The sequence below is a fragment of the Mytilus galloprovincialis genome, chromosome 9, assembly GCF_965363235.1.
Source record: "Mytilus galloprovincialis chromosome 9, xbMytGall1.hap1.1, whole genome shotgun sequence".
Lineage (NCBI taxonomy): Eukaryota > Metazoa > Mollusca > Bivalvia > Mytilida > Mytilidae > Mytilus > Mytilus galloprovincialis.
Genome location: NC_134846.1, coordinates 19,795,315 through 19,811,467, shown reverse-complemented (window position 1 = coordinate 19,811,467; position 16,153 = coordinate 19,795,315).

Here is a 16,153-nt window from a genome sequence, read left to right as displayed (position 1 = left end):
AATCAGGATATACACCAAACTTTGCTAATACAGCTATAGAAAATTATATATTTGCAACTAAAATTAAATTAGGAAGAATACACTTGCATAAATTCAAAGATAACTTAACAAAATCAGACAGAATTGCATTACAGTTACTGACACAAAATAAAGAAATAGTAATTAAAAAAGCTGATAAAAACGCTTCAACAGAAAAGAATTATATTGAACAAGCGTTATCTCAGCTTAACGATGGAATACATTACGAACAAATTGCAATATCACACTGTACAGAGATTTACAATCTAATAGAGAGTAAAGTAAAGATATTATATGTACAATCACACATAGATGACATATCGTTGAGATATCTTTTAGACACAAAAGTCGAAAAAATTCAAGTTGGCAGATTATATCTATTACCTAATCTTTACAAAATTGACCTCAACATCAGAAATGAAATTAGGAGTAATAAAGAATTACTTCAAAGGGTACAAATACCTGGTAGACCTATCATTTCACTATGTAATAGCCCAATTGAAAGAATTGGCCAATTCATTGACTACTTTCTTCAACCTATTGTACGTCAATTATGGACATTTACACAAGATACGACGTTCTTCATTAACAAAATTGAAAGAATAGAGGCACCTGATAATGTCATGTTAGCGACTTTTGACATAAGTAGTATGTACACAAATCTGAGTCACGAAGAAATAATTCAGGCTGTGTACAGAGCGTGGCCTAAACTTATAGCATACAATTATGCAATCCCACTCCCACCACGGAATGAATTTCTGGAATTACTAAGAATTACACTAGAAAACAATGAATTTGAGTTTAATAGCGTAATATATAAACAAATAGTGGGTGTTCCCATGGGAGCCCCTATGTCGCCAAGCTTAACAGACTTGAGAATTTGAAATCATCTCTAAAATACTTGGAGAATTTACACACGCTTTCAAAATTATACATTTGTCAGTATATAGAGATGACGGCTTCATGTTATTTACCGAAAATGAAAATGAATTGCTTGACTTTTTCGAAATAGTTAACAACATTCATCCACTCATTAGGTTACAATACACCATTATATTTTATGGGCGCAGCCATTTTATGAGCATAACATGGTATTCAGAATTAAGAGTATGGCTAATCCTGATTGGTCGATATGTGCGCCCGTTAATTTTTTTATTTTAAGAGACTTCGTGCACTCTGCTTTATACAAAAGGCAAAATAAAAATTATTCCGTAGCCTTAAAGGCACTGATATGACTTTTCAACGCTAGGACAAGACACGTATTTTTAAGGGCAAAATTGATAGGCATGGGAGATAAGTACAAAATACGCTCAGAAAAGCAACGCGAACCTATATTTTTTGGACCAAAAAATACTGTCCTAATAACTTGTCTTTGATTCTAGCAAGTTTTCGTTAAGAAAATCAACTTTCTAAAGTCTGTATCTCGAAAAAGGCTACCATTGTCGCTTATGGGGAAATTAATTGTTTATTTCAATCATTAAGTTCACACATGAAACCTCAAGGACAAACGTTCAATTTTTAGATGTAACAGTGTACAAGGGAAAGAGATTTATTACAAATAAAATCTTAGATATCAAACTATATCGCAAACCGACAGATAACTACCAATACCTGCATAGATCATCATCCCACCCATCGTCTGTATTTAAAGGTTTTATGGCAGGAGAAATTATAAGATTTATTCGGTCATCTAATAATGTAGAGGACATAGAAGCACAAATTCAATTGTTCAGAGAAAACTCCAGAAACGGGGTTATGTTGCAGACGAAATTGATCCCATAATAACGACAACAATGAAAAGAACAAGGGAAAGTACATTACGTTACATAACTAGAAATAAAGGGAAATCACCACCTATATGTTTCATAACAAAATTTAATCCTAGAGTTAAACAACTGGGTAAAACTTTAAGAAAACACTGGCACTTAATTTCGAATGATGGCACAGCAAATCAAATTTTTCAAAAACCACCCATTATTGCATACCAGAAACACAAGAACTTAAAAGAATATTTAACATCTTCTAAACTAAAATAGAATATACAGATTAAGCTATATTACAATATTCGCAAGTTATTTTAAAGAAAACAGAGAGATGATTCCCCGAGTGTCGTGCCCCAGAATTTTCGTTTATTTTTATTAGTTGCTGTAAGGCTAGGGTACCTGATGAGGATAATGCCTAGGTAATATAAAACCTAAACCGAAACACCAGGTGAAATTAAATCATCAAATCAATTATTTCTTACCAATATCTATGCGTATATATGCGTGTATAATTTTACTATTGAAGTAATAATAAATAGATACTTACCTACATAGTTTGGTTCAAAACGAAACTAATTGTAATATTGACCGACTATTTCAAATATTTAAATACACGAAAATAAACTATATATGTATTTAATGATACGATAGGTCACTGATTCTCTGAAGATATATACTGTTACAAAAATAGAAGAGTGTGTCCTAGAGATTATATTGAGATGTTTGGATTGCTTAAGGACTCGTTCTTATTTCAACATCTCTGAAGATTTATGTTGTTACAAGAAAAGGAGAATTGTGTCTTAGGAGTTGTATTGAGATATTTGGATTGGTTAAGGACTCGTTTTTATTAAAACATAAAGCAAATACATAATGATGGATTAAATGAATTAAAGATAATTCCACCTGGCAGACCAATTATATCACAGTGTGGTTCTGTAACTGAACTTATAGGTCATTACGTTGACTATTTTCTTATACCAATAGTTCAAAATCAGTCTACATATATAAAAGATACTACATCGTTCATTAATATCATTGAGAAATTAAAACCTATGGCAAACAGCCTTTTGGTTTCATATGATATAACACAGATGTTTACTAATCTACCTCAAAGTGCGGTTGAACGAGCCTATGACAGTTTTGACAAATCAAACTTCAAAGTCAATGCTCCGCCAGTCAATGTATTAATACATTTGTTGAGAATTATTTTAGAAAACAATGTATTTGAATTTGATGGAAAAATTTACAAACAAGTAATAGGTACGGCAATTGGTGCAGTTCCTTCACCGGAAATCTGTGACATACTTATGTTTGAAATAATGAATCAAATTATTTCTGCATTTCAATATAAAGACAAAATTTTCTATCATGGCAGATATAGAGACGATGGATTCTTAATATATGATGGAACATCAGATGAAATTATAGATTTTTTTCGTCTAGCAAATGATTAAAACCCCTTATTAAAGTGCACCTATGAAATCAAAAACGATAATATGTCGTTCTTGGATGTTGATGTAATTAAAGGTCAAAGATTTACAACATATGGCATTCTTGACCTCGAAATACATTTTAAGGGAAAAAATTCTTATCTGTTTCTGCACAGAAATAGCTGTCACTCACAGCATGTATTCAGAGGATTTATTTAATTTGGTGAAGCAATACGGCAAATTAGAAATACAAGTGACCATAACAAATTAATAAACAATCTAACTAATTTCAAATTGAAATTATTAGATAGGGGTTATGATAACGTGGAAATAGCTGATAGTATTACTGATGCTTTATCAATTTACCGTACTGATTTATTACAACAAAACAAATCTAAAGAGAAGCAAAGTATTCCGTTAGTTTTAACAACTAAATATAATCCATATATACGTAAAATAAAGAAACGTGTAATGAAACACTGGCATTTATTACAGTTCGACGAAGACTGTGTACAAATATTCAATACAGCACCAATAGTTGCGTATAGCAAACATAAAAGTATTGGAGATATGCTTAGTAGATCAAAGTTAAAGACTTTAACATTAAATTGACAGTTGGACCCCTGATGATGGTAGATCTGTCATAATAACTACATATATTGAAGAAGAATTAAAATATAAATATATCAATATAAACTTGAATAATTTTCTTATTTGATTATATTCAAATAATGCATCTTAAAATGACCATCTCAAGCTTAACTACCGAAACACGAAATTGATATTTGTGTCGGGTCCTATCAGCAATATGGGATGCGTGGTTGCATGGGTGTTTTATTATAACAAAACAAACAATATTTTGTAGTTATTGTTATTAAATTGTGCCCTCCTAGTAAAATAATACTGAAAAATTTATGTTACTTGTTTGAACTTAAATCATTATACATGTTTATATATTAAAAAATATAAATAAGAAGATAAAGATGGTATGAGTACCAACGAAATTACAACTCTCTGTTAAAGTAACAATGTATAAAACGTTCGCAATTATAGGTTAAATTACGTCTAGTAATAACAAGGCAACGGATATCATTTAATACTTTAATCAAATCAAAAATTGTCCTGGGGGACACAATATCTTGACAAAAATGTCCACCTGGACAGAATTATAGTATTGAATAATGTCCATGTTCATGTACACTTTTTCATACCTGAGGACATATTTTCATAGAAAATTGTGTCCATGGACAGTATTTCCTATATTAGATAATCGATTTTTTTTTTCAATTATAAGGTTTTTACCATTTTACACCTGAAAACACGCAAATTAATATTCCCAGATGTATAACAAAACTATATACTTTTTTTTCATATTTATGGTTTAATGATGAAAACAAAGAAAAAAATATTGAAGACTTGTATACAAAATTACAGTTTGATTATATTAAAGCAAAAACAGAAAATAGAAACTGATTATGTTGATGTCTGTTGATTGTACCATTCTGTTATATACGTTTTTATATTAATTATACCCAATAATCTTTAAAACTTGTAATACAAAATTATCAACCTAGTTGTTTTATACTCATCTAAAGAAAATATTTGCCAAAGGCCATTTTTTTTTACCGTACACCTTTATTATAAAATTATAATTACATTATAATAAAATTCATAAACATTTATGAATTACAATTAATATATATCTTTATTTTTATTCCTTATAAATATATTTTTTTATTGGGGCCGGATCGACTTTAAATATGGGCCGGATCGACGTGGGACGGATCGACTTGGGCCGGATCGACGTGGGGCCGGATCGACATGAAAGCCTACAAATTTGCCATACAATTATTCAAGCATTTAGGAGACAAAAATTAAATCATAAAAGCGCTTTTAATGTTGAACTCACCTGAACGTTTGAAAAAACCTAGATTTATCATTTATTTAAAGCGTTTGAAAGATAAAGAATTTTAAAGACTACAAAATGGCGCAAATTTATATTTTATTAATGGTTCTATGACAAAACATCAAATTTTTGTGTCTTATAAATTGCAATGCGAATGTTATTTTAGAAAAAAAAAGCATCCAAAACAGGAGGAGAAATCAGGAATCTTTTACGTGAGTATTTCTTTATATTTGACTTGTTAAGCTAGTTTTTATTTGTATGAGAAAATGTAAACAAAGTATCTACGGTACACATATGCTCATGTACAAGTTCTATAGCTGATATATATATATATATATATGTTCAAAAAGCTCGGTCAATTGTTGATTGTTATACATTTTTTCTCTTTCTATTTTTTTTTTATATACATTATATTTGGGACATCTTCACTCGCCTGTCCAAAGCAAAAAATTCTCTTTAGGTTTGTCTTGACTAATCTTAATGGTTTATATATTGTCATTAGAACAAACGACATATAATATATGTGGACACAAAATATAATATACAGTACTGCCTAGTATACAATGTGAATTTGAAGTATACAAAAGGAGGATGATAACAAACATTTAGCGAAAATATCGTATGGTAGCAAATGCAGTTATTGTGCTTCTTTTGAAACCTACGTGTAAACAAGTACCTGTATTACTAAGTATTCTAAAGTCAGGACACAGGGGCAGATCAAGCCATTTTCAAAAGGGAAAAAGGGGGAGGGGTCTAACCATATGTTCCCAGGAGTTCCAACGCCCGGACCCCCCCCCCCCTCCCTGAATCCGCCCCTGAGACATAATATACAAAACACCTCATAAGTTAAATCTTTTACATTTACTATATTAAACATCAAACATACAATTTCGTATTTTGCCAAAAAAAAAAGCTTAAACTTTAGTATTTTAGATCATGTAACTTTAACAATATGAGAACTTGTTCAAATTGCGAAAAATGCTAAAATTTTAGCTTAATAAATTGAATCAGGTTTTTTTTGGCAGCTAAAATTTTAGCCGTAAGAGTTTTGAATTCAAATTTTCGGTAGGCTAAAAATTTAGTTTTATTATATAAATTTATTGTGTATTATATATAAGAAGGGAATGCTAAAGTTATAGCAAACATATTATTTCTTTTCTTTTTATTGCAGGATGATATTAAAACAGTTGTGAGTTTTCTTTTCTTTTTTCTTTAATAGATAAATTGTATTCAGCTGAATTATTGAAAAGCTGAATGCAGTTTCTCTAACACAAAAGAAAATTAAGTTTTCCAACATAGATACGAAGTGTTCCTTCTTTATGACATTTTTATTCAAAAAGATATATGCAAGTATTCAGACATTTAATTAAAAACACAGATTTTTAGCGAAAAACATAGACTTTTAGCCATTTTGCAAAGATTCAAAACAACCCATTTTGAGAATGAAAATTGCATTTCTCAATATTTATTGCAGTCCGTTAACAGTAAATATGAAACACTGGACGAAATCGAGCTGACATATCATGGTATAGGAACTTGTCTATACCGAGGATTGTATCTTGACTTCTTTATATCTTTAAGTCATTTGTGTCTTATACTGAGGATTGTATTTTGACTTATAGATATTTTGTATTTATTTTAGTCTTATACTGAGGACTGTATGTTGACTTCTAGATATCCTGTAGTTATATGTGTCCTATACTGAAGAATGTATGTTGACTTCTAGATATCCTTTGGTTATTTGTGTCTTATACTGAGGACTATATGTGGCTTCTATATATCCTTAAGTTATTTGTGTCTGATACTGAGGACTGTATCTTGACTTCTATATATCCTTTAATTATTTGTGTCCTATACGTATGACTGTATCTTGACTTCTAGATATACTTTATTCATTCGTGTCTTTTACTAAGAACTGATTTCATTAGATATCCATTCGTTATTTGTGTCCAATCCTAAGGACTGTATGTTGTCTTCTAGATATCATTTAGTTATTTGTGTTCTATACTAAGGACTGTATCTTTTTTTAAATGTCCTGTACCAGTCAGGAAAATGGCCATTGTTATATTATAGTTCGTTTCTGTGTGTGTTGCATGTTAACGTTGTGTTTCTGTTGTGTCCTTTGTTTTCTCTTATATTTGAGTGTGAATTCAAATTGCTATAAGACGTGTCACGGTACTTTTCTATCCCAAATTCATGTATTTAGTTTTGATGTTATATTTGTTATTCTCATCGGATTTTGTCTAATGCTTAGTTCGTTTCTGTGTGTGTTACATTTTAATGTTGTGATTCTGTTGTGTCGTTGTTCTCCTCTTATATTTAATGCGTTTCCCTTGGTTTTGATTTGTTACCCGGATTTGGTTTTCTTTCTATCGATTTATGAGTTTCGAACAGCGGTATACTACTGTTGCTTTTACATGTTTTATTCTTGACTTATTTGTGTCCTATACTGAGGACTGTATCTTGACTTCAAGATATCCTTTAGTTATTTGTGTCTTATACTTAGGATTGTATGTTGACTTCTATATATCGTTTATTTGTTTGAGTCATATTCTGTAGACTGTATCTTGACTTCTAGATATCCTTTAGTTATTTGTTTTTTTATACTGAGGATTGTATGTTGGCTTCTAGATATCCTTTATTTGTTTGATTCCTATTCTGAGGACTGTATGTTCACTTAATCGTATATCCCCAAAATATTTTTATTCTTATAAACCTGGAATGAAACACGTTTACCTTTTACAATGTAGTAGTTGAATAATATGGCTTACTCTCAGGTTAATCTCTCTGCAGAGCCAATCTTTCTGATTGTTATTAAACGTCTGTTGTTATAACAAAACAAAAACACATAAAACCCCAACTTCCCACTCATTAAAAAAAACAACCCAAGACGTATGAAAAAGACATAAGAGCAACGAAAAACTAATGGTCCAGATAGCCCAAACCCGTCCATGTTGTTGGACACGTTTTATGAGCACATAACAGCCAATGGCCTTTCCAGACAATGTGTCGTAAAATTAAAACAACGATAACAAGTGTTCTCGTTCAGAAAATACATAGCAGAACTGCCACTGGACGTTTAGCAAACACAAAATCAGTCGTGAATCAACCTTTCTGAAGCCTTAGAAATATCTTGTGATGGAATTAAATAATTATTATTCTGAAAGAGAAATGCTGTCTACTGCCATGACAAAAGTGGGAATAATATGTATCTTTAATGGCGGGAAAAGTAATGATATTTTCACTTAAATGAAGGTGAATAAGTAATGCTGCCATTCAGACAAAATGAAAAGTACGACGACAAGCTTTTACAAAACTACAGCCTTTTTCATCTTATAAAAAAAGAACAAATATACAGCATTGAATAACAAGTCAGGAATATGACAGTTATTTTCAATTCGTTTTTTTGCGTTTGAGCAATTGTTTTTGACATTTGATAAAGGACTTTAACGTTTAGTCCCGAGGGTATCACCAGCACAGTAGTCTGCACTTCGGTGTAGACATGAATATCAATTATATGGTCATTTTAATAAATTTCCTGTTGACAAAACTTCAAAATTTTCGAAAAACTAAGGATTTTCTTATCCCAGGAATAAATTACCTAAGCCGTATTTGGCAGAACTTTTTGGAATTTTTGGTCCTTCCTCACTGCTCTTTAACTTTGTACTTGTTTGGCTTTATAACAATTTTGATATGAGCGTCACTGATGAGTCTTATGTAGACGAAACGCGCGTGTGGCGTAATAAAGTATAATGCTGGTGCCTTTGATGACAATCATGTTGATTAATAAATTGGAAGATTTTCGGGAATAGAAAGATAAAAATACCGAACTTCGAAGAAAAATTGAAATTCCTAAGCAAATTCGAAAATAAAAAGCTCAAATACATTTAAAGAAAGGATAACAACTGTCATACTCCTGCTTTGGTACAATTTTCACTCTAAGACAATTAGTGTCCCTGATTCATTTCGAAATGTCATTTTGTAAAGTTACCTTGCAGTTACTTGTGTTTGGTTTTAACCTTTCAAATCTTAATATATCGCTTTTCATGACAATTTGTAGGTCAGAACTGCTATTTAAAAAGTTTAAATTTTATGCCTCAACTGTGAAATAACAATTATATAGTTATGTATCTTTACGTCATACTCATTTGTAAAATATTCATTGCTATTAATGAATTGAATATAAATTAGAAATTACACTCAATTAATTGTTGCAACCGAAGCGCTATTCTTTATCTAGACTCTCAAACATAAACATAAGAAACCCAAGGATGTCAATTATTTGAATGTATGCGTGCTATATATAGTTTGTTATCAAAGGTATCAGGATTATAATTTACAAAGGCAACAGTAGTATACACCTGTTCGAAATTTATAAATCGATTGAGGAAAAACAAATCCGGGTTACAAGCTACAACTGAGGAAAACGCATCAAATATAAGAGGAGAACTGCGACACAATATGTATTAGAACAAAGAATAGCCAAATTTATCGGAGGACATTTTGTCAGTTCCAACGTACTAACTATTGAAATGATAATATCAACAAGCAGTCTACCAGTAGTTGCCTATCCCTTGTACTAGAAAATGTAACACAAAAGAGAAATTTGGAGCGACCAAATCGCTTTTCCTAATGACAAGGTACAATAAGTATGAGAAAGCGACCCGATATTTTTGTCCAAATTACAGATGACACGTCACAAATTATTTATAAAATATTCTTAATGTTTGAAACCTACATTTTTGTATATTTGTCAAATGTTTTGTCAACTTTCACTTATTTGTTTCATATATTGTTGCGGTAAACACCTCCAGATTCGCATTTTTTTTTTCTTTTCTTGCTTATCATTTTTACGATTTTTCAGCTTTATTTTTCATCTTCCTGTCAAGGTAATCATTGCATATCATACTGTGTCATCTCAATCCGTCTCACTTCATAAATTTTTATTCCATTTCGTATCATCTCATATCATTTTATATATTACTGGATTGTTACTACAAATAAATTAAGATTAAACATTATTATTGTAGCAATGTAATAGGTTACACTTTGAAAATACAGCTGTTCCACAAACCACGTCTCTTTTTGTGAACTATATAGTATTCATAGATATTTTTTTTTTGTTAACTTAATGGTTCCCAGATATGATCTCTATTTTTTGGGGTAAAAAACATATAGTTGCGGTGTAATTGAGTTCTAAAGTATGCCATACATGAAGCTAGTGTTAGTACAGAGTTTAAACTCTAACAAATTATGGGCATATAAATGTTAAAAATATTCCGCACAGACTTCTGTTTCAACATTTGAATAACATAGTAGTGCATATTAACTTTTCTTTCTAGGATATAATATTTTACGAAACTTCATAGTAAAAGTTGCACAATTTCAATAACAAATTGAGTTCCTAGGGGAAATTGCATTTTCTATATTTACAGAAATTATTATATAGACATGTGTGTTTTGTAATTATTTAATGACATTTGTGCCATCGGCTTTTTATTCGAGTGGCGAATATGCAATCTCTTTTCATTTTCCTTAATTTAAGACACAAAAGTACAGATTCAAATTTTGAAGAACAAAAACTGCTACTTTTCGACAATTGATTATTATATAGACATGTGTGTTTTGTAATTATTTAATGGCATTTGTGTCATCGGCTTTTTGTTCGAGTGGCGAATATGCAATCTCTTTTCATTTTCCTTAGTTTAAGACACAAAAGTACAGATTCAAATTTTGAAGAACAAAAACTGCTACTTTTCGACAATTGATTGTATTTAGCATATTTAAATAAAAGATGATATGGGATATTAAAGGTTTTCCGTATTATATACAGGGATGCTGAATAACTGCATAATAAAAAGCTACCTTAAAACATGATGATATTTCAGTTAAACATATAAGTTCTTTGACAGACTAAATATCTTTCTAATTTAGTTTTAAAAGAAAATTTATAAAGATTTATCTTTACCAATATGCATTTCTTTTTTTTATTAAATGAGAAGTTTGAATGCACATCAAATTAACAAAACAGGCAGTAAATATTTATGATTTAATATCAATTTGTTGATCAACAGTATACACGTTTTATTTTGTACAAATTTCGTTTGAAACTGATATTTAAGGTCACTACTCACAAGCTATTAATTGTTATTGAGCAATATATCTTCAACTCTATCAGGTATATAAAAGGTTCGATGCTTTGTTACTAGTTGTTTGGGCATTAAAATGAAGACAACTCGACAGTCATATTTACCCATATTATTTCTTATAGTATGCGGTGTCTTATCATTGAATTATGTCACCAACACCATGACCACAGGTAGTACCCCTGATAGTTCTGTAAATAACAACCAGAACTCAGTCACAAGAAGGAAGAGGGGCTCTGACGGTTCAACAAATTACATTCATAATACTGTCAAAACTACGGAAGAGATCAGTAATAATTCCGCAAATAGTATTAAGAATACAGTCGCAGAGATGGAGTGGAGTCCTTATGGTTCTGTTAATTACTATCAGAATACTGTTAGAAGGAGGAAACAGAGCACTGACGGTTCGACACATTACAATAATGATACTGTCACATACACAGAGATGATCCCTGATGGTTCAACAAATAGCAACAATAATACAGCCACAAATATGGAGAGAATTCCTTATGGTTCTTTAAATTTCACTCAGATTACTGCAGCACAGACGGAGATGTTATCTAATGGTTCAGCAAAGCAAACTCAAGACGAAAAAAGATATGGCCCGGAAATATTTACGGCATCAGTGACGACCTTCAATGGTGATTTTTCGAAAGAATTCACGAACATTAAAAGAAAGATCCCTTCAAGAATCAAGAATCTCGAAAGGAATGAGACTTTGGATTTACTCTTTGGTTTAAGCACTCAGTCAGCAATGGATCTTAATACCTTTCAAGAACCTAGCCGTGATCCATGTCATGAATTTGGAACTTGTTCCGTCGCACAGAATAAAACCAAATGGTACTGCTACTGTGATAGTGACTGTCAGATGTTTAACGACTGTTGTAGTGATTATAATGGAACTATCAGAGACAGCAATAGTCAACTATCATTTGACTGTTATCCTAAGACTTACATCGTTGGCATTGAAGGTAAGACTGGTTTCCTTGCCGTGAATTCTTGTCCTGATTCATACAAAAACAGAACTGTGAAAGAAAGATGTTTACAAAATAATGTAATGGAAAACGGTCTGTTCGTGTCACATGGAAAGACCCTGACATTCAAGAATAAGTTTTGTGCATTATGTAACAATTTTACAGATGTTCAAGAATTCGATATTGTGTTTGCTACTGTTGAAAGTGTTTATGAATATATGCCTAGTTTAAAAAGGGAGAACAGAATGGCATATCTTCTCATCAATGCCGATTACAAGGTTATTCCACCCCGCAACACCAACCTTCGGTTTTGTCTGACAAATCTTATATCAACCAGCAACAACAACCTATGTCAAAGTCACAGCAATCCTATCTTTGTACCTGAATTGTTAAAATTGTATAAGAATTATTTCTGCCTAGACTCAAATATTGCAAGCGATATGTATACTATATTATGTATATACGATAAATTTGACTTAATTAAGACCGACGATTCCTTCAGTTTGTCGGTACTTATATCTTTGGGAAACCCAGCAGGAGGTTATATTGATGGAAACCAATGCAGGGAATGGACAGAAGAGGTAAGACAAATATTTCTGATTGTTCCACTTTGCCAAAACTTATGTTTTGATTTCCAGTTTATTTATAATCGGACTGAAGGTGTTCCATATCTTATTCACTGCATCAAGCAGCAATCTGCGTCAACGTCTTATTATTGTCTTCGACAAATCAAATTCCCGGTTAACTTGGTCACGATATATTTGTAAATATTTCAAACTAATTATTTTATTTCTGATGCACATGTCTTGATCTGAGATTTATATTTATACAAATAATGCGTACATGTACTCTGTTTAAAAAATAGGATTCAGTTCAATTCGTGGTATAAGAAAAACACTTGTTACGTTTAAATACGTAGACATAAAATGATGTTGAATCAAACTTTATGTCATAAATTTCGTGCTGTAAAATGCTTTTCTGAATTTACATCGCTCAGCCACGCTCAAAGCCATGTATGCTCAAGCCAAGATAAGTACCGAAACAGTCGTAGAGGCTAATGGCCGAAAAGGACATACGCATAATTCCATATAAATAAAGGCAACAGTAGTTTACCGCTGTTCAAAATTCATAAATCGATAGAGAAAAAACAAATCCGGGTTACAAACTAAAACTGAGGGAAACGTATCAAATATAAGAGAACTAGGACACAACAGAGACACAACACCGAAATGTAACACACACATAAACGAACTATAATGCAACAATGGCCATTTTCCTGACTTGGTACAGGGGCTTATAAGCTCATAAGGCTTGATATAAGCTCATTTTTGACTGAGTGAATTGAAATCTTACTGTCTTTATAGTTTTAAAGTTCGTAAACGGACAACTTTAGTCCTTGTCGGTTTAAAAGAATATAAATGTTGTAATTTAAATTTGTAAATCCTTTTTTTCAGATACAACAACAAGGTGTGTGCAGTCAGTTTGATGTATACACAAACATTTGTATAGATTTTATATTTTCTTTGTTTTCAAACCAAGTGATAGAGGAAGAAAGCTTTCAACAAATCGCTGTGATGGTAAGCTTTAGCTACAATGCAGGAAACTTTACAATAAGAACATCGGATATCAAGATCTGGATAGATGACAACGGACTTGTTGCTAATGTACGAGTGGAAATGATTATACAAAAATCCGCATTCCGCCATGAAATTGAAGAAATTCGAAAATACTTAACGAAAAGAAAAGTTAGAGTTATTTTAAAAAACGATACTTATAATCCAGAGATTGAAATACTTAACTCAAATTATATGCCCAATAATGGCACAAATATGTCTTTTATCTCTCAGCAGCATGAATATAGATACCATTACTTTCCATATGAATCACTCGAAATATTTCCCTCTGATAACAGAGTATTCGGCTTGAACCAGATCGACAATTGGAGATGTAGCGAGGTTAACATTGAAGTTCAGTTTGAGGGAGTAGAATTATACGTCAATAAAATGAGTTGTTTAACTATTTCTAATTTAAAAACTCATACAATATCTGTCATGATAACATACGTTTCCTTCTCTGTATCAGCAATTGCGTTATGTGTGCTGATTATAGTCAATCGCAAATTACGTTTGACCACTAGTATTCCGATTTCTAACATTGAAAATATATCTGTATCAATCATGCTATCAAATGTTTTATTTATGGTTGGTATTGGGGCTACAGAAACAAAAACACTGTGTTATGTAATTGGGGTTATACTACATTATTTGTGGCTGTCTGTGTTTTCCTTTATGACTATTTCAGTCGCATGTATTACTTCAACGTTGTCGAAAATGACAATTAGGAAACTTAAAACTAATGAGAGCTCCCGGAAAAGAAAAAGAAGATTAACAGCCTTAGGATTGACAACGCCCTTATTTTTCGTTATTCCATCTATCTGTATTGATGTATTTGGGCCTAGTTTTCTTTCTGCTGGATACGGTTCATATGCCTGCTTTCCAAATAATTATCCTGCTAACCTGATGTTTTTCACAGGACCTGTTATGGTAACAGTATTTGTAAATTCGTCCTGTTTGATTTTTGTGATTATTCAAGTTTGCAAAATTCGAACTGAAGCTGCCAACATTCGAAAACTGAACATATACCAAGAGGCTAAAATGTACCTTCGGATGGTCGCTTTATCTGGAGTTTTCTGGTTTATAGGTATTTTCAACGCCCTCTATGACTCCGAATGGCTGGAGTATATTTTTACCTTATTTTGCGGACTAACGGGATTTTTTTTTGCAGTTGCAAATCTCACAACAAATAGAGTTAGATTTACGAAGAAAACAGATTGTTCCTCCAAACGAGAAACTTTTGATTCTCAAAAATGAGTTATCTACAACAGATCAGATGCAAATTTAGTTTGTTATGAACTTAAATAGAAATTATATGCGTCTAATTGAAAAAGATAATTCATGTTATTGCAGTTGTCATAAACAAATTGAATACACATAAGATCGTTTGGGTGCCTCTTAATAGTCACGAAAGATCTACTTAAAGCCGTAAATAATAAGACACTCGTTGTCTGTACCGTCAATTACTAGTACATATTTTTGGTTCTTATATATCTACGGATTTTAAATACTTACCTTTGAGCGGTTCTGATGAACAAAAAATTCCGAAAAGCATTTCGGACGCACGAAATGTTTAAAGTGTTATTTTCATTTTGTTCAATACTTTTATAAAGATTATTGAAGTATTAATCTTTATTTTAATTTTCTTTTTAAATCAGCAGCCTTCACAAGGGAGATACATCTCAAATTCTTCTTTCTTATCCTGTAATAGCCAGTAAAAGATGTTCATCGTCGTCAGTTCTAACCTATCGGAGCAACATATAAAAATAAGAAGATGTGGTATGATTGCCAATGAGACAACTCTCCACAAGAGACCAAATGACACTGACATAAACAACTATATGTCACCGTACGACCTTCAAAAATGAACAAACCATACCTCATAGTCAGCTATAAAAGGCCCCGAAATGACAAATGTAAAACATATTTTCTTTAAATTTTGTTTTATATCATGTACTGATATATTGATTATTGCGGGTGTAAACGATAGTTTAGTGTGTTCATACTAATTTCATTCTATTTTGTTTCCTTGCTGTAATGATATTTTACCCGTTGAAAATATATATGTATATATAAACACGTATATTCTTGTAATTGTTCATCATTTCAGATTTTCTGGTGATGTGTCATTCACGATTATCAGCTGTTTTTCGTTATTTGTTTACATTGATTAATTTTGTATATATTTTAACTTTCATTTTGAATAAATTTCCGATTTCCGATTTTATTGGTTTTGTTTTCTGAACTGTTTATCATAATCGACCACAACGAATAAGATATTGATAAATATTTTCTCACACGAC